The following is a 19166-nucleotide window of genomic DNA, read 5'->3' as shown; positions in this document are numbered from 1 at the left end:
GTTTACTACGACAATTTTGTTATTGTCCCCATAGGGGCTATTTGTCTAGGATTGCATAGTGTCTGATTTGGCACTGCTAATATTGATCTCCCCTTGAAGAAAGGGTTTTGGAAACCTATAGGGCCACTATAAGCCTATAGGGGGGAAATCTGCAATACCCCAAATCTGCACTGCTAGAGGGGAAGATACATGAACAACATGAAAAAACAAGGGAAGGAAATGATCCAAACAAATCTAGATTCTATATTAATAGAATCCAATGACAATATGTTAGAAGAAATGTCAGATAAACTTCAGATTATACATGATTAAGATGATTCCCGAAGCAAAGGATGAGATAAGAGAGCAATGCAGGCAATGAATGATAATACCAATAAGCTGAAAGAGCACCTGCAGGAAGCAAAAGATCATTTCAACAAAGAGATGGAGATTCTCAAAAAAACCCAAACGGAAATCCTTGAATGAAGGAAACAATAAACCAAATAAAAACTCAATGGAAAGCATCACCAACAGACTAGACTACTTGGAAGACAGAAACTCAGACAATGAAGACAAAATATTTAATCTTGCAAATAAAGTTGCCCGACAGAGAAGATGGTAAGAAATCAGGAAGAGAATTACCAAGAACTATGGGACATCATGAAAAGCCCAAATGTAAGAACTATTGGGATTGAGGGAGGCACAGAGATACAAACCCAAAGGAATGAACAACCTAGTCAATGAAATAATATCAGAAAATTTCCCAAGTCTGAAGAATGAAATGGAAAATCAAATACAAGAGGCTAAAGAACACAAAATGCACAAAATCACAACAGATCCACACCAAGCACATTATAATGAAAATGCCTAACGTTCAAAAAAAAAGATAGGATTTTGAAGGCTGTGAGAGAAAAACATCAGATTACATGTAGGGGGAAACCAATATGGACAGCAGCAGACTTCTCAACCCAGACACTAAAAGCTAGAAGAGCCTGGAACAACATATTTCAAGCTCTGAAAGAACATGTTTGCCAACCAAGAATCCTATACCCAGCAAAAGTAACCTTCAGATTTGAAGATGAAATAAAATCCTTCCAGGATAAACAAAGTTAAAAGAATTTACAAATAGAAAGCCTGCGCTACAGAATGTTCTCAACAAAATTCTCCATGAGGAGGGAAATGAAAACAACAATATAGTCAGCAAAGGGAGGAACTACCTTAGAGAAAACCATTCAAAGGAGAAACCAAGCCAACTTAAAAACCAAAAATAAGTCAAATGACTGGGAATACAAATCATATCTCAATAATAACCCTGAACGTTAATGGCCCTAAACTCATCAATCAAAAGACATAGATCAGCAGAATGGATTAAAAACAAAGACCCAACAATATGCTGCCTGCAAGAAATCATCCTCATAGAAAAAGACATCCACAGACTAAAGGTGAAAGGATGGGAAAAAACTACACTCACATGGACTCAGTAAAAAAGCGGGGGTTTCCATCCTTATATCAGATAAAGTGGGCCTCAAGCCAAAGTTAGTCACAAGGGATAAAGAAGGACATTTCATACTGCTTAAGGGAACCATAAATCAGGAAGACACACGATAGTAAATATTATGCCCCCAAACAATGGTGCATCCCTGTACATCAAACAATTTCTTCTCAATTTCAGGAATCACACAGATCACAACACAATAATTCTGACTGACATTAACACACCGCTGTCACCACTAGATAGATTTTCCAAACAAAAACCAACCAAAGAAACCATACAACTCAATAACACAATCAATAACCTAGACTTAATAGACAGATATAGATATTCCATCCATCAACGAGCAGATTCACTTTCTTCTCAGCAGCACATGGAACCTTCTCGAAAATAGACCATACGTTATGCCACAAAGAAGTCCTTAGGAAATGCAAAAAAATAGAGATACTGCCTTGTGTTCTATCAGATCATAATGAACTGAGAGTAGAAATCAATGACAAAATAAAAAACAGAAATTACTCCAACACCTGGAGACTAAATAATATGCTAATGAATGAAACATGGATAACAGAACACATCAGGGAGGAGATAAAAAAATTCTCAGAGGTCAATGAGAATGACGATACAACATATCAATATCTCTGGGACACTATGAAAGCGGTACTAAGAGGAAAATTCATTGCATGGAGTGCATTCCAGAAAACAATGAAAAGTCAACAACTAAATGACCTAACATTACAGCTCAAAGTCCTAGAAAAAGAAGAACAGAAGAACAGCAAAAGTAGTACAAGACAGGAAATCATTAAAATCAGAGCTGAAATCAATGAAATTGAAACAAAAGAAAGAATTCAAAATATTGACAAAACACAAAGTTGGTTCTTTGAGAAAGTAAACAAAATAGACAAACCCTTAGCACATTAACAAAGAGAAGGAGAGAGAAAACTCAAAATAATAAACTCCGTGATGAAAAAGGAAATATCATGAAAGACACCACTGAGATACAGAACCTAATTAGAAGCTACTTGAAAATCTGTATTCCAACAAAATAGAAACTACTGAAGACATTGACAAATTTCTAGAGACATATACTCCTCCCAAAGTGAACCAGGAGGACATACACAATTTAAACAGATCAATATCAAGCAATGAAATAGAAGAAGCCATTAAAAACCTACCATACACGAAGAGACCAGACCAGATGGATTCTCAGCCGAGTTCTATAAGACCTTCAAGAAGAACTCATTCCAATATTTCTCAAAGTATTCCAGGAAATAGAAAGGAGGGTACCCTATCAAACTCATTCTATGAAGCTAACATCATCCTCATAACCAAACCAGGAAAAGACACATCAAGGAAAGAAAATTTTAGACCAATATCCTTGATGAATATAGATGTGAAGATCCTTAACAAAATATTGGCAAACCGTTATCCAAAAACATATTAAGAAAATCATGCACCATGATCAAGTGGGGTTCATCCTGGGAATGCAAGGATGGTTTAACATCCGTAAATCAATAAACGTAATCCATCATGTCAATAGACTTAAGGATAAGACTCATATGGTTATTTCAATTGACGCAGAAAAAAGCGTTCCACAAAATACAACACCCCTTCATGCTCAAAACACTAGAAAAAATAGGGATAGTAGGAACATACCTGAACATTGTAAAGGCTATTTATGCTGAGCCATGGCCACATCATTCTCAATGGGAAAAACTGAAACCACTCCCTTTAAAAATGGGAACAAGACAGGGATGTCATCTTTCACCACTTCTATTCAACATTGTCCTCAAAACTCTAGCCAGAGCAATTAGGCAGACTAAAGAAATTAAGGGATACGAATAGGAAAAGAGGAACTTAAGTTGTCACTATTTGCTGATGATATGATTCTATATTTAGAGGATCCAAAAATCTCCTCCAGAAAACTTCTAGAACTCATCAATGAATTCAGCAAAATAGCAGGCTATAAAATCAACACGCATAAATCTAAGCATTTTTATACGCAAGTGACCAAAACAGCTGAAAGGGAAATGGGGAAAACAACTCCATTTGCAATAGCCTCAAAAAAACAAAATACTTGGGAATCAATCTAACCAAAGAGGTAAAAGATCTCTACAATAAAAACTTCAAAACATTGAAGAAAGAAATTGAGGAAGACCTTAGAAGATGGAAAGATCTCCATGTTCTTGGATAGGAAGAATTATATTGTCAAAATGGCCATACTATCAAAAGTACTATACAGATTTAATGCAATTCAATTAAAATCCCAATGATGTACCTTACAGAAATAGAGCAAGCAATCATGAAATTCATCTGGAAGAATATGAAACCCAGAACAGCTAAAGTAATCCTTAGCAGGAAGAGCAAAGCAGAGGGTATCGCAATACCAGACCTTCAACTATACTACAAAGCAATAGTATCAAAACAGCATGGTATGGTACCAAAATAGACAGGTAGATCAATGGTACAGAATAGAGGACACGAACACAAACCCAAATAAATACAATTTTCTCATACTAGACAAAGGGGCCAAAAACATGCAATGGAGAAAAGATAGCCTCTTCAACAAATGGTGCTGGGAAAAATGGAAATCCATATGCAACAAAATGAAACTAAACCTCTATCCCTCACCCTGCACAAAAAACAACTTACAATGGATCAAGGACCTTGAAATCAGACCAGAGACTCTCCTGCATCTTATAGAAGAAAAAGTAGGTCCAAAATCTTCAACTTGTTGGCTTAGGATCAGACTTCCTTAACAGGACTCCCATAGCACAAGAAATAAAAAGCAAGAATCAATGACTGGGATAGATTCAAACTAAAAACTTTCTCTCAGCAAAGGAAAGTATCAGCAATGCGAAGAGAGAGCCTACAGAGGGGAGGAATATCTTTGCCACTCATACTTCCGATAAAGCACTAATCTCCAGAATATATAAAGAACTCAAAAAACTCTACACGAAGAATACAAATAACCCAATCAACAAATGGGCTAAGGAAATGAACAGACGCTTCACAGAAGAAGATCTACAAGCAATCAACAAACATATGAAAAAATGTTCACCATCTTTAGTAATAAGAGAAATGCAAATCAAAAACTACCTAATATTCCATCTCACCCCAATTAGAATGGTGATTATCAAGAATTCAAGCAACAATAGGTGTTGGAGAGGATGTAGGGAAAAAGGTACACTCATACATTGCTGGGTGGGCTGCAAATTAGTGGCAGCCACTCTGGAAAGCAGTGTGGAGACTCCTTAGAAAACTGGAATGGAACCACCATTTGACCCAGCTATCCCCTTCTCGACCTATACCCAAAGGACTTAAAATCAGCATACTACAGAGATACAGCCACATCAATGTTCATAGCTGTTCAATTCACAATAGCCAGACTGTGGAACCAACCTAGATGTCCTTCATTGATGAATGGATAAAGAAACTGTGGTATATATATATATACAATGGAATGTTACTCAGCTATAAAGAATAATAAAATTATGGCATTTGCAGGCAAATGGATGAAATTGGAGAATATTATGCTAAGTGAGATAAGCCAATCTCAAAAAAGCAAAGGACAAATGATCTCGCTGATAAGTGGATAATGACACATCATGGGGGGTGGGAGGGAGGCAAGAATGGAGGAAGGAGGGACTGTGTAGAGGGAAAAGAGAGATGGGAGGGGGGGGGGGAGGAGAAAATAACAGAATGAATCAATACATCATTACCCTTTGTAAATGTATGATTACGCAAATGGTATGCTATTAGTCCATGTACAAACAGAAACAACATGTATCCCATTTGCTTACAATAAAAATAAATTAAAATGAAAAAAAAAAAAAAAACCACATGGTACTGGCACCAAAACAGACATGAAGGCCAATGGTACAGAACAGAAGACACAGAGACAAACCCACATAAATACAGTTATCTCATACTAGAAAAGGCACCATAAGCATACATTGAAGAAAAGACAGCCTCTCAACAAATAGTGCTGGGAAAACTGTAAACTCACATGCAGCAAAATGAAATTAGACCCCTATCTCTCACCCTGCACAAAACTCAACTCAAAGTGGATCAAGGACCTAGGCATTAGACCAGAGAGACCCTGCACATACTAGGGAAAAAAAAATAGGCCTAAATTTCCATCAGAATGGCTTAGGAACTGAATTCCTCAACAAGACTCCTAAAGCAAAAGAAGTAAACTCAAGAATCAATAAACAGCATAGTATCAAATGAAAAAACTTCTTCACAACAAAGGAAACAATCAAGAACATGAAGAGAGAGCCTACAGAATAGGAGAAAATCTTTGCTACCTGAATGTCAGATACAACATTAATCTCCAAGATATATAAAGAGCTCAAAAAACTTAACACCAAAGAAACAACAAACCCAATCAATAAATGAGCAAAGGAACCAGACACTTCACAGAAGAAATATGTCAACAAATACATGAAAAAATGTTCAACATCACTAACAGTTACAGAAATGCAAATTAAAACTACATTGAGATTTCATCTCACTTCAGTTAGAATGGCAATTATCAGAAATACAAGTATCAATAAATATTGGTGAGAATGTAGGGAATAAGGTACACTCATACATTGCTGGTGGGACTGCAAATTAGTGCAACTACTCTGGAAAGCAGTGTGGAGATTCCTCAGAAAACCTGGAATGGAACCACCATTTGACCCACTTATCCCATTCTTCAGTATATACCCAAAGGACTTAAATCAGCATACCATAGTGTCACCAACACATCAATGTTTACAGCAGCTCAATTTACAATAGCTAAGCTATAGATCCTATAATGTGCCCTTCAACAGAAAAATGGATAAAGAAACTGTGGTACATATATACAGTGGAATATATACTCAGCCATAAAGAATAAACTTATGGCATTTTCAGGTAAATGGATGGAACGGAGACTACCATGCTAAGTGAAAGAAGCCAATCCCAAAAAACCAAAGGCCAAATGTTCTCTCAGATTGTGGATGCTGACTCACAATACATGGAACGGAGGGAGGAATGGAAGTTCCCCAGATTGGACAAGGGAAATAAGAGAAATGGAGACGGAATGGGAACAAAACAAACAGTAGAATGAATTGGACATAACTTTCTATGTTCATATATGAATACATGACCAGTATAACTCCTCATTGTGTACAACCAAAAAACGGGAAGTTAATCTCCACGTATGTATGGTATGTCAAAATACATTCTACTGTCATATACATCTAAACAAGAAAATATATATATATATATAATGTGCATAGATTATACATATATTATGTATAAATATATATTATATATAAATATACATATATACTATACATGTATATTTTATATATAAATCTAAACAATGGGTTCATAGACAATGTAAAATCTATAAGTATTAAATTTTTAGCAAAACAAAAAGAAAACTTGAAGGTCTAAGTTTAGGCAAATAATTCTTAGACTTGATACCAAAAGAACAAATCACAAAAGGTGAAATAAATTGGAGTATATTACAATTTAATTTTTTTCCAAAAGATTCTTTCAAGACAATGAAAATGAACCTGTAGAGACTGGGAGGAAAATATTTATAAATCACATATCTCATGAAGGATTAGTAGCTAGAATATATAGAAAGCTTCAAGGTAATAAAACAATCTAATTAGAAAAAAGAAAAAAGAATACACAGATATTTTAATAAAAAACATATGAGAGGGCTTATAGCTCAGTTGATAGAGTGTTTATCTAGCATGCACAAGGCCCTGGGTTCAATCCCCAGCACCACCATCAAAAAAAAAAAAAAAATCTGAGAAATTAGCACATTGAAAAGTTGTTCTCCAGTGTAAGCCATTAGGACAATATGTGTTAAAATAAAATGAGATATTACTAACATATCTATTAGAAAGGCTCAAAAAATATAACAACAATGAATCCTGGTAACAATGAGGAGAAATGATCGGTCACATTGCTGGCTGGAATGTATAATGGTATAGCCAACTTTTATAAAACTAAACATGTAATTCCCCTACAATGAGTAATAGCACACCTGGGCAGTTTTTCCAGAGAAATTGTAACTTATGCTCATGTAAAAACCTGTACATGAATGTTTAGAGAACCTTTATTTGTAATAGCTAAAAAATTAGAAACAAACCAAATGTCCTTCAAAGGGTGAATTATTAGATATTTATACTGTATGTAGAATATTAGATATTCATACTGCTACAGATTGAGTTGTAACCCTCGAAAAAATATGTTCAAGTCCTAAACCCTGAAACCTCAGACTGTAACCTTAATTGGAAATAGGGTTGTTGTAGATATAATAATTAAGGTCATTCTGGATTAGAGTAGGCCCTAAATCCATGTGACAGTCATCCTTTAAAGAGGGGACTGTGGATACAGAGAAGAGAGAGTCTGAACACTGTATGAAGATGGAGGCAGAGTTTGATATGATGTTTCTATGATCTATAATATGTACTAAGGAATGTCAGGAAGTGCCAGGTAGGAGGAAGGCATGAAACACATTCCTCCTCAGAGTTCTCAGAAAGATTAACTCTGCTAACACCTTATTTCAGCATTTTGGGCCTCATAATTATGTGAGAATAAATATATACTGTTTGAAGCCATGCAAACCAGTGGTACTTTATTGCAGTAGCCCTAGAAAACAAATACACATACCATGGAATACATCTGAACAGTGAAATGGAATGGAAGTGCCTGGATGAATCTCCAGAGAATTATGCTGAATATAAAAAGTCAATCCCAAAGGTGACATACAGTATGATTCCATTTATACAACACTGAAAAGGCAAAACTGTGGAAATGGGAAATAGTAGTTTCCAAGGGTTTAGAAGAGGGCAGAAGGACAGAAGGAAGCATAGCTATAAAAGTACAACATGAAGGACCTTTGCTATGGTGGAAATGTTTTGTATCTTGAAGTCAATGTCAATATCTGGGTTTTAATATTATTTACAGTTTTTCAAGATATTACCATGGGAGAAACTGAGTATAAGGTACATGGAATCACTCTATATTAGTGCTCAGGTACTACATGTTAATCAATTATCTAAAAAAAATCTGTTTTGAGGATAAGACTTTTTATGTTTTCTCAGGAATTGTATATATTAGATGATGTTGGGAAATATTTCTATTAAAATCAAAAGAATTTTATTTTAGTCCCATATCATATTTTGATATGACAATTTATTCTACTTCTATAAGGAAAAATTAAGCATAAGTCTACTAATTTAGAAATGACTTAAGAATGTGAATATCTAATATGAAATATTTTTAGTATTTACAAAGAAATGTAGTTTGCTTTTATTACTTTTCAAGTAACATAGCATATGATACTAATAAAGTAATAAGTAAAGATAATTTTAAATTACTTTTAAAACTAGATAAAGACTTATTTTGATTGTATATGCATTTAATATACATGTACAGATATATACACATGGGAACAAAAACAAGAAATGCCCAAAAAATCTTAAGAAATAAAATCCAAACACCTCATCCTAGAATCCCTTTCGGAATTTTTTTTTAGTGAAATATTTAAACAAACAATGCAAAGGCAAACTTCAACCATACCAATGTCTAAAGGAATAAGATTTAGCAGTACCTATTTAATTATACTTAATATTTTCAAGATTACGTCCTGAAGCAAACAATAAAAATGCCATGGTAACACACACTAACAGAAATTGCATTTCCTCCCCTGAAAAGTCTGGCATACTCGACACCACTCTAACTTATATTTCTAAGAATGCTATTAAAATCATAAGATCAACAAACCTATGATTGAAAAGATAGAAGTTTTGGAATCAGGAATTAATGTATTTTCTAAACTTATATATGTATTCATAGGTAAGTTACATAAACTTTCAAAATCCTACAGGTAAAATACAGGCCATTATGAAGAAGGAATCAAAATATAACATTTATAACATTCATACTATTTAAACATAGTATGTGATACAAAGTAAAAGTCAAGAAATGCTACTTTCCATATGTCTACCACCCTTCAAGTTCAATCTCCTTTACTCTTATTTTCATCTCCTAATAAATACAAATACATGAAGGAAAAGAAACCTCACCCATCATGTAAATGAAAAGATACAAATATCTGAATTTAAAAAACATGCTAAAAAAACTGGAAGAGAATATCTATTGTCTTGTCTTTTTGTTTTGTATTTTTGATAATGGGGACTGAACTCAGGTGTGCTTTACCACTGAGTCACTTCCCCTGTTCTTTATTTATTTTTTTATTTTGAAACAGGGTCTCACTAAATTGCTTAGGCCTTGCTAAATTACTGAGGCTGGCTTTGAATTTGTGATCCTCCTGCCTCATCCTCCAAGTCACTGGGATTACAGGTGTGTGCCACTGTGCCTAGCAGTTGTCTTTATATTCACTAAATTGTGAAATAGGAGTCACTTACAATGTGTGAACTTGCAAAACTATTTAAAAAAGAACCACTTAGTTTATTTCTAAACAGGTAAAGATATACAGTCACAAACAGAGAAAAGCAAAGTTGAATTTTATATGTGTAATGGTATTTTATTTTCATAATTCAAATAGAATCTTCTGTTGATGTAATGCTAAAAATTTCCAGATTAAAGATGTCCAAAGTAAGTCAAATCTTTCTGTCTCATTTTTTTTTATTGTTACCTAATAATTCTATAGAACACTGGGTTTCATTGTGGCATACTTGTACATATACACACATCATTTGATCAGTTTCATTCCCCAGTACTTTTTAAAGATTCACTGATTCCAAAATGATATTGAAATAGAACTATTATGTGCTGCCAAAATTCATAAGCTAAAATACTACTTTCATATGATGGTATTAAAAGGTGGGGCCTTTGGGAGGGATTAGGTTATAAAGGTGGCCTCCTCATGAATAGGATTAGTGCCCATATAAAAGGGATCCAAGATAACTATCTTATCCTCAATCTGCCACATAAGGATACAAGAAGACAGCCATCTGTAACCTGGAAAAGGGCCCATATGAGAATCCAAACAGTAAGGCACCCTGATCTTAGTCTTCCAGACTTTGGAACTACGAGAAATAAAGAATATTATTTATAAAGCACCTAGTCTATGATACTTATTATAAAACCCCAAACTGACTATGATAGAAAGGTAATACGAACTTGTATACAAAATGCATAAAAAAATAAGAGAAATAGGACTTTTAATATTGTGTTATAATAGGAAAGATAGTAGTGTCATTCACTGAAATAAGGAATAATAAGAGCAAATTAGAGGAGGCTTGGTTCAGCTGAACTGAGGAGATTTTTAAATTCAGACTTTATACATAAGGAATGTAGAATAACTTCTAAGACATCCAAAGTGAGGTAACAGCCAAAAAATCTGAGAGTGACAAACTTAGGCCATCTTCAGAAGATTACCTAGCACAAGAGGTCAGGAAGAAGAGTGACAAAGCAAATGCCCATGTCTTCAGTTACTACATAATCGATGGTTGAATACAGGAGACTCAGCTAGAAAACGAATGGTCAGCAAAATTGGAAGAATCTTGCACCTTGGATTCCAAACATCAAGGGAAAGGAAAGAACATGAAATCAGCGAAGTCAGATACTGTTGAAAGATCTGGAAAGATAGTTGCTAAATTTAACTATCAAAGGAGAGGTCATTGGTAATCTTAGAGACATGTATTTCTATAGCAATAGGACAAAAGTATATGTAGGTTAAAGACAAGTACAGGTGATGGTGGCTGGCAGTTTCCTCATGGATGTCCAGGATAAACCAGAAACATGGGGAAAACCAATAGGAATACTTTAAAGTACTTCTTTTAATCACTTTTGTATCAACTACCTTTGATTTGTGGAACTTATTATTTTACATAACATTTCAATATTCCTTATAACTGGGAAAGAATGCCAAGATGGTGTAGCCTTTTGACAAGATGCTTTGGCTGTGCAGTCATTAAAGATACTTGGCACGATTTCCTGCATAGACTCTTACACCATAAAGAATATATAAACATATTTATAAAATTCATCATGAGTTTCAGGCTCCATTTGGAATGGAAGCTGAATATGCGCATCCTTTGGAACCATAATTCTTAGAACTGGTTTCAGAAGCGATCGTGCTTTTGTGTGATCACGTGATTCTTCTTTGGGCATGGGTGACCATTTGCTTGATAGAAACTATTGATGTCCATAGTGGTTATGATATTCCTCTGAACCCCTTAAATCTCATCCCTTTCTATGTTGGTTCTCGGCATCACAATTTCCACAACATGAACTTCATTGGAAATTATGCTTCAACATTTACATGGTAGGATGGGATTTTTGGAACAGATTCTCAGTTTCATGCCTATTATGAAAATAGGATGATGGGGGAAAAGACTGAATAAATCTCTCTGTAAATATCCCTGAAGATTCACATTTTCCTAAACTAAACTGGTAGCTAACATTGCTTCTGGGGGACAGAAATAAGCATGTGTCTTGGCTGCTAAATTAAAAAATCACATTAATGACCTTTAATAATCTTCCTGGTAGGAACTTTTTCTACTTTACAAACAAGTTGTATATATGTAGGAATAAATAAACACATATTTAAGTACAATATTCATGAGGAAGTTTTAAAGGCCATTTTGTTAACCTTACAAAAAGCTTTAAGTAATGGAAGAATATCAATCTATGTATTTTTCCCTTGTAATACCAGAGACCTGAAGTTGACATGGATCTTTGGATCTTTTAGATATGTACTTGTCATTTTAGAAGTCTTAATAATGGTCCTGGCCTATATTTAACTTAAAACATTTATTATAGATTTTTGCCTAAAATTGAAATATCAGGTATTGAAAAACACCAACTGATAACAGTGAGTGACTGAGCCTGTCAAATCAGAAATAGCCGAGACATGAAGACCTTCCACTCTAATCTAGAACTGGCCATTGGAGTGATTCCTTCTTTGGAAGAGTCATTACTGATTGCACTGCAGTATTAACATCTACAAATAGTGCTCCTGACATCAGATGTAAGTGTTTTTCAAATTTTGAATTTTTAAAAATATTAAATAGCCTTATCTGCTATTCACCCTTTCATTTTTATTATCAAGTTTTCATTAAGCTTGAAATTTTGTGAACTGATTTTCTGTATTTGCACTTTGAGCTATTGAAGAAATAAATGTGATTTTGTCTGAACCAAAAAAAAAGTGTCTGTAGGTTGAAACAGTAGGAATTGACAGAGTGAGTATAATCACTCTTAGAACAAATCTAAACCAAGAGAACAGAAGGCAAAGACAGTAATTGGGGGAAATCTGAAGACTAAAAATGGAACTTGAGAGCTGAGGGCAAAGCTCACAGGAAGAGCACATTCTAGCATGCACAAGGCCCTAGGTTCAATACCAAGCACTGCAAAAAAAAAAAAAAAAAAGTGGCAGGTTGGTGGTGGGTAGGAAGGTGAAAATTGTTTTTTTTGGAGTCAAGATTTATATAAAAAGTGAGCACAAGTTGGGGCAATAGCACAAACCTGTAATCCCAGCGGCTTGGGAGGCTGAGGCAGGAGGATCCCAAGTTCAAATCCAGCCTCAGCAAAAGCAAGCCAAGAAGCAACTCAGTGAGACCCTGTCTCTAAATAAAGTACAAAACAGGGTGGGGGATTGGTTCAGGGGTCAAGTGCCCCTGATTTCACCCCAAAAAACATTAAACTAAGCACAACATGGGAAGAAAAGGTGAAAATAATTTAAAATTTGGGGAAAGTAAGAGATGATAGGATTTTTTTTAATGTCACAAGAAATGGACTCTGAACAAGAAAACTCAGTTGAAACAAGGAAAAAAATGAATGCTAAAGTGAATGGGTATGGATGATTAGTCCCCCAAAATAAGAGAGTGCCACTTAATGCTTCTAATTTTACTGCAGTATAAAGTCCATCTGCTTACAATAATGAGGAAACAAGAGGAATCCGAAATTTGACAAGAGCAACGAATATTTGTAAATTTGTGCAGAAATAAGAGCAAGTGTGGGGGCGATCCAAGATGGTGGACTAAAGGGGGACTGCATCTCCTGTCGCTCCAGAACCCAGGTTTCAAGAAGGCGAGGAATTCAGAGACTTGGACTAAAATAGAGCCACGGGGTGAGTCTCCCCCACTGGGTGAAGCTCAGCCCGGGCGGCAGGCCCAGACAGAGGCAAATTCCGAGAGCAGGGCAGGGCAGCTAGAGTCTTCCCCAGGTAGCCCTGCTCCCTCCGGCAGCGGGCCCCTTCCACACGGCCACCTTCTCGGAGCAGGCCCCCCAGTGAGAGCCTTTCTGCACAGAACCAGCTCCAAGTCCCGGAGCCAGCGGCAAGCTCGGGCCCGCAGGCAGCTTCAGGGACCAGGACAGGGCAGCCAGAGACTTTCCCAAGCGGCCCTGCTCCCTCTGGCGGCAGGCGCCTTTCACGGCCAGCTTCTCGGAGCAGGACTGCCCAGTGAGAGCCTATCCGCACAGAGCCAGCTCCAAGCCCTGGATCAGTAGCAGGCTAGGGGCAGCTTTCTTTGGAAGCACTGCATTATCAAGTTCCTCTAAGACTTCAGGCAACTGAAGGTTGGGAGGTGATACACTGGAAATCTGCAGGAACACTATAAGCCAATAGACGAAATCTGCAATGCTTCAGAGTCCCACTGACATCTGACCAATATGAGAAAAACATGGGAAGAAAATGTCCCAACAAACCTAGATACTATACCAATAAAACGCAATGACAGCACAGCAGAAGAAATGTCAGAAAGGGAGTTCAGAATGTACATAATTAAAACAATCAGGGAAGCAAACGAGGAGATGAAAGAGCAAATGCAGGCATTAAATGATCGCACCGATCAACAGTTCAAAGAGCAATATAGGAAGCAAGAGATCATTTCAATAAAGAGTTAGAAATACTGAAAAGAAAAAAAAAAAATCCTTCAAATGAAGGAGACAATAAACCAAGTTAAAAGCTCCATAGAAAGCATAACCAATAGGATAGAACACCTGGAAGACAGAACCTCAGATATTGAAGAAAAAATATTTAATCTTGAAAACAAGTTGACCAAACAGAGAAGATGGTAAGAAATCATGAACAGAATCTACAAGAATTATGGGATATCATGAAAAGGCCAAATTTAAGAATTATTGGGATTGAGGAAGGCTTAGAGAACAAACCAAAGGAATGAATAATCTATTCAATGAAATAATATCAGAAAATTTCCCAATCTGAAGAATGAAATGGAAAACCAAGTACAAGAGGCCTATAGGACTCCATATATACAAAATTACAACAGACCCACACCAAGGTACATTATATGAAAATACCTAACATACAAAATAAAGACAGAATTTTAAAGGCACGAGAGAAAAGAATCAAATTACATTCAGGGGGAAACCAATAAGAATATCAGCAGATTTTCAATCCAGACCCTAAGAGCTAGAAAGGCCTGGAACGACATTTACCAAGCCCTGAAAGAAAACGGATGCCAACAAGAATCTTATACCCAGCAAAACTTATTTTCAGATTTGACGACGAAATAAGATCCTTCCATGATAAACAAAAGCTAAAAGAATTTACAAAAAGAAAGCCGGCATTACAGAACATTCTCAGCAAAATATTCCATGAGGAAGAGATGAAAAACAATGATGCAATCAGCAACGGGAGGAACTAGCCTAAAGGCATAGCCAAATAAAGGAGAAACCAAATCATGTCAAAAAACAAAAATGAGTCAAATGACTGGGAATACAAATCATATCACAATAATAACCCTGAATGTTAATGGCCTGAACTCATCAATCAAAAGACATAGACTGGCAGATTAGATTAAAAGAAAAATCCAACAATATGCTGCCTGCAAGAGACTCATCTCATACAAGGAGATACCCATAGACTAAAGGTGAAAGGATGGGAAAAAACATACCATGCACATGGACACAGCAAAAAAAAGCTGCAGTATCTATCCTCATTTCAGATAATGTGAACTTCAAGCCAAAACTAGTCACAAGGGATAAAGAAGGACATTACATACTGCTTAAGGGAAGCATAAATCAGCAAGACATAACAATCATAAATATCTATGCCCCAAACATTGGCTCATCCATGTACATCAAACAAATACTTCTTAATTCCAGAAATCAAAAAGACCACAACACAATAATATTAGGCGATTTTAAAACACCTCTCTCACCACTGGATAGATCGTCCAAACAAAAATTGAATAAAGAAACCATAGATCTCAATAACACAATCAACAATTTGAACTTAACGGACATATATAGAATATACCATCCAACAAAGAACGGATACACTTTCATCTCAGCAGCACATGGATCCTTCTCTAAAATAGACCATATTTTATGCCACAAAGCTACTGTTAACAAATACAAGAAGATAGAGATACTACCTTGTACTCTCTCAGATCATAATGGATTGAAATTAGAAATAAATGACAGAATAAAAAACAGAAACTTCTCCAATACCTGGAGACTAAATAATACACTATTATATGATGAATGGATAACAGAAGACATCAGGAGGGAAATAAAAAAATTCTTAGAAGTAAACGAGAACAAAGACACATCATATCAAATCTCTGGGACACTAAGAAAGCAGTACTTAGAGGAAGATTATTTCATGGGGCGCATTCAACAAAAGAAGTAGAAATCAACAAATAACGACTTAACACTATAGCTCAAAGCCCTAGAAAAAGAAGAGCAGACCAACACCAAAGCAGTAGAAGACAGGAAATAGTTAAAATCAGAGCCGAAATCAACAAATTGAAACAAAAGAAACAATTGGAAAAATTAACAAAATAAATAGTTGGTTCTTTGAAAAAATAAACAAAATTGATAAACCCTTAGCCACACTAACAAAGAGAAAGAGGGAGAAAACTCAAATTACTAAAATTCGGAATGAACGAGGAAATAAAACCACAGACACGATTGAAATACAAAACATAATTAGAAGCTACTTTGAAAATATATACTCCAACAAACAGAAAACCTCGAAGACATCAACAAGTTTCTAGAGATATATGAATTACCTAAACTGAACGAGGAGGACATACACAACTTAAATGAATCAATTTCAAGCAATGAAATGGAAGAAGTCATCAAAAGCCTACCACAAAGAAAAGTTCAGGAACAGATAGGTTCTCAGCCAAGTTCTACAAAACCTTTAAAGAAGAGTTCATTCTACTCATTCCAATACTCCTCAGGAGGGAACCCTCCCAAACTCATTCTATGAAGCCAATAAAACCCTGATACCTAAACCAGACAGAGACACATCGAGTAAAGAAAATTTCACACCAATATCCTTAATGAACATCGACGCAAAAATTCTCAACAAAATTTTAGCAAATTGCATACAAAAATATATATAAAAGAAAGTGCACCACAATCGAGTGGGTTTTATCTCAGGGATGCAAGGTTGGTTCAACATCTGGAAATCAATACATGTCATTCACCATATCAACAGACTTAAAGTTAAGAATCACATGATTATTTCAATAGATGCAGAAAAAGCATTCAATAAAATACAGCTTCCCTTCATGCTCAAAACACTAGAAAAAATTGGGGTAGTGGAACATTCCTTAACATTGTAAAGGCCATCTATGCTAAGCCCATGGCCAATATCATCCTAAATGGTGAAAAACTGAAAGCATTCCCCCTAAAAACTGGAACAAGGCAGGGATGACCTCCTTCACCACTTCTATTCAACATCGTCCTTGAAACTCTAGCCAGAGCAATTAGACAAACCAAAGAAATTTAAGGGATACAAATAGGAAAGAAGAACTCAAACTATCCCTGTTTGCTGATGACATGATTATATATTTAGAGGAACCTGGAAATTCCACCAGAAAACTTTTAGAACTCATAAGTGAATTCAGTAAAGTAGCAGGTTACAAGATCAATGCTCATAAATCCAATGCATTTTTATACATAAGTGATGAATCTTCAGAAAGAGAAATTAGGAAAACTACCCCATTCACAATAGCATCGAAAAAAATAAATACTTGGGAATCAATCTCACAAAAGAGGTGAAAGACCTCTACAATGAGAACTACAGAACACTAAAGAAAAAATTAAGAAAACCTTAGAAGATGGAAAGATCTCCCATGTTCTTGGATAGGAAGAATTAATATTGTCAAAATGGCCATACTACCAAAGTGCTATACACATTCAATGCAATTCCAATTAAAATCCCAATGATGTACCTTACAGAAATAGAGCAAGCAATCATGAAATTCATCTGGAAGAATAAAGAACTCAGAATAGCTAAAGCAATCCTCAGTAGAAAGAGCGAAGCAGGGGGTATCGCAATACCAGATCTTCAACTCTATTACAAAGCAATAGTAACAAAAATGGCATGGTATTGGTACCAAAATAGACAGGTAGATCAATGGTACAGAATAGAGGACATGGACACAAACCCAAATAAATACAATTTTCTCATACTAGACAAAGGTTCCAAAAATATGCAATGGAGAAAACATAGCCTCTTCAACAAATGGTGCTGGGAGAATTGGAAATCCATATGCAACAGAATGAAACTAAACCCATATCTCTCACCATGCACGAAACTAAACTCAAAATGGATTAAGGACCTTGGAATCAGACCAGAGACCCTGCATCTTATAGAAGAAAAAGTAGGTCCAAATCTTCAACTTGTTGACTTAGGATCAGACTTCCCTAACACGACTCCCATAGCACAAGAAATAAAAGCAAGAATGAACAACTGGGATAGATTCAAACGAAATGCTTTCTCTCAGCAAAGGAAACTATCAGTAATGTGAAGAAAGAGCCTACGGAGTGGGAGAAAATCTTTGCCACTTATACTTCAGATAGAGTGCTAATTTCCAGAATATGTAAGGAACTCAAAAAACACTACACCAAGAATACAAATAATCCAATCAACAAGTGGGCTAAGGAAATGAACAGACACTTCCAGAAGAAGATGTACAAGCAATCAACAGATATATGAAAAATGTTCAACAACTCTAGTAATAAGAGAAATGCAAATCAAACTACCCTAAGATTCCATCTCACCCCAATTAGAATACCAATTATCAAGAACACAAGCAACAATAGGTGTTGGCAAGGATGTGGGAAAAAGGTACACTCATACATTGCTGGTGGGGTTGCAAATTAGTGCAGCCACTCTGGAAAGCAGTATGGAGATTCCTCAGAAGCTTGGAATGGAATCACCATTTGACCCAGTTATCCCACTCCTTGGCCTATACCCAAAGGACTTAAAATCAGCATACTACAGAGATACAGTCACATCAATGTTCATTGCTGCTCAGTTCACAATAGCCAGATTGTGGAACCAACCTAGATGTCCTTCAATTGATGAATGGATAAAGAAACTGTGGCATATATATACAATGGAATATACTCCGCCATAAAGAATGATAAAATTATGGCATTTGCTGGCAAATGGATGAAACTGGAGAATATCATGCTAAGTAGATAAGCCAATCTCAAAAAACTAAAGGACGAATGATCTCGCTGATAAGCGGATGAGGACATATAATGGGGGTGGGAGGGGTTAGCATTAGGGTTAGGGTTTAGGAGGGTGGTAAGAATGGAGGAGAGAAGGACTCTATAGAGGGAAAAGGGGGGGGGGAGGGGGGGGGAGGAAGGGAAAAAAATAACAGAATGAATCAAACAACATTATCTTATGTAAATTTATGACTACACAAATGGTATGCCTTGACTCCATGTACAAAGAGAG

The 19166-nt window shown here is 35.8% G+C and overlaps 1 protein-coding gene and 1 pseudogene across 6 annotated transcripts in view; one reads left to right on the top strand and one right to left on the bottom strand.

The window, feature by feature from the left end:
* Fer (FER tyrosine kinase) overlaps positions 1-19166 on the bottom strand; it is a 499968-nt gene that overhangs the window by 329015 nt on the left and 151787 nt on the right. The gene's annotated exons all lie outside the window — the stretch shown is intronic.
* Positions 11277-11838, top strand: LOC124986698 (methylsterol monooxygenase 1-like; annotated as a pseudogene).

The sequence above is a fragment of the Sciurus carolinensis genome, chromosome 6 (genome assembly GCF_902686445.1).
Source record: "Sciurus carolinensis chromosome 6, mSciCar1.2, whole genome shotgun sequence".
Classification (NCBI taxonomy): domain Eukaryota; kingdom Metazoa; phylum Chordata; class Mammalia; order Rodentia; family Sciuridae; genus Sciurus; species Sciurus carolinensis.
This window is presented reverse-complemented; position numbering and strand designations above follow the sequence as displayed.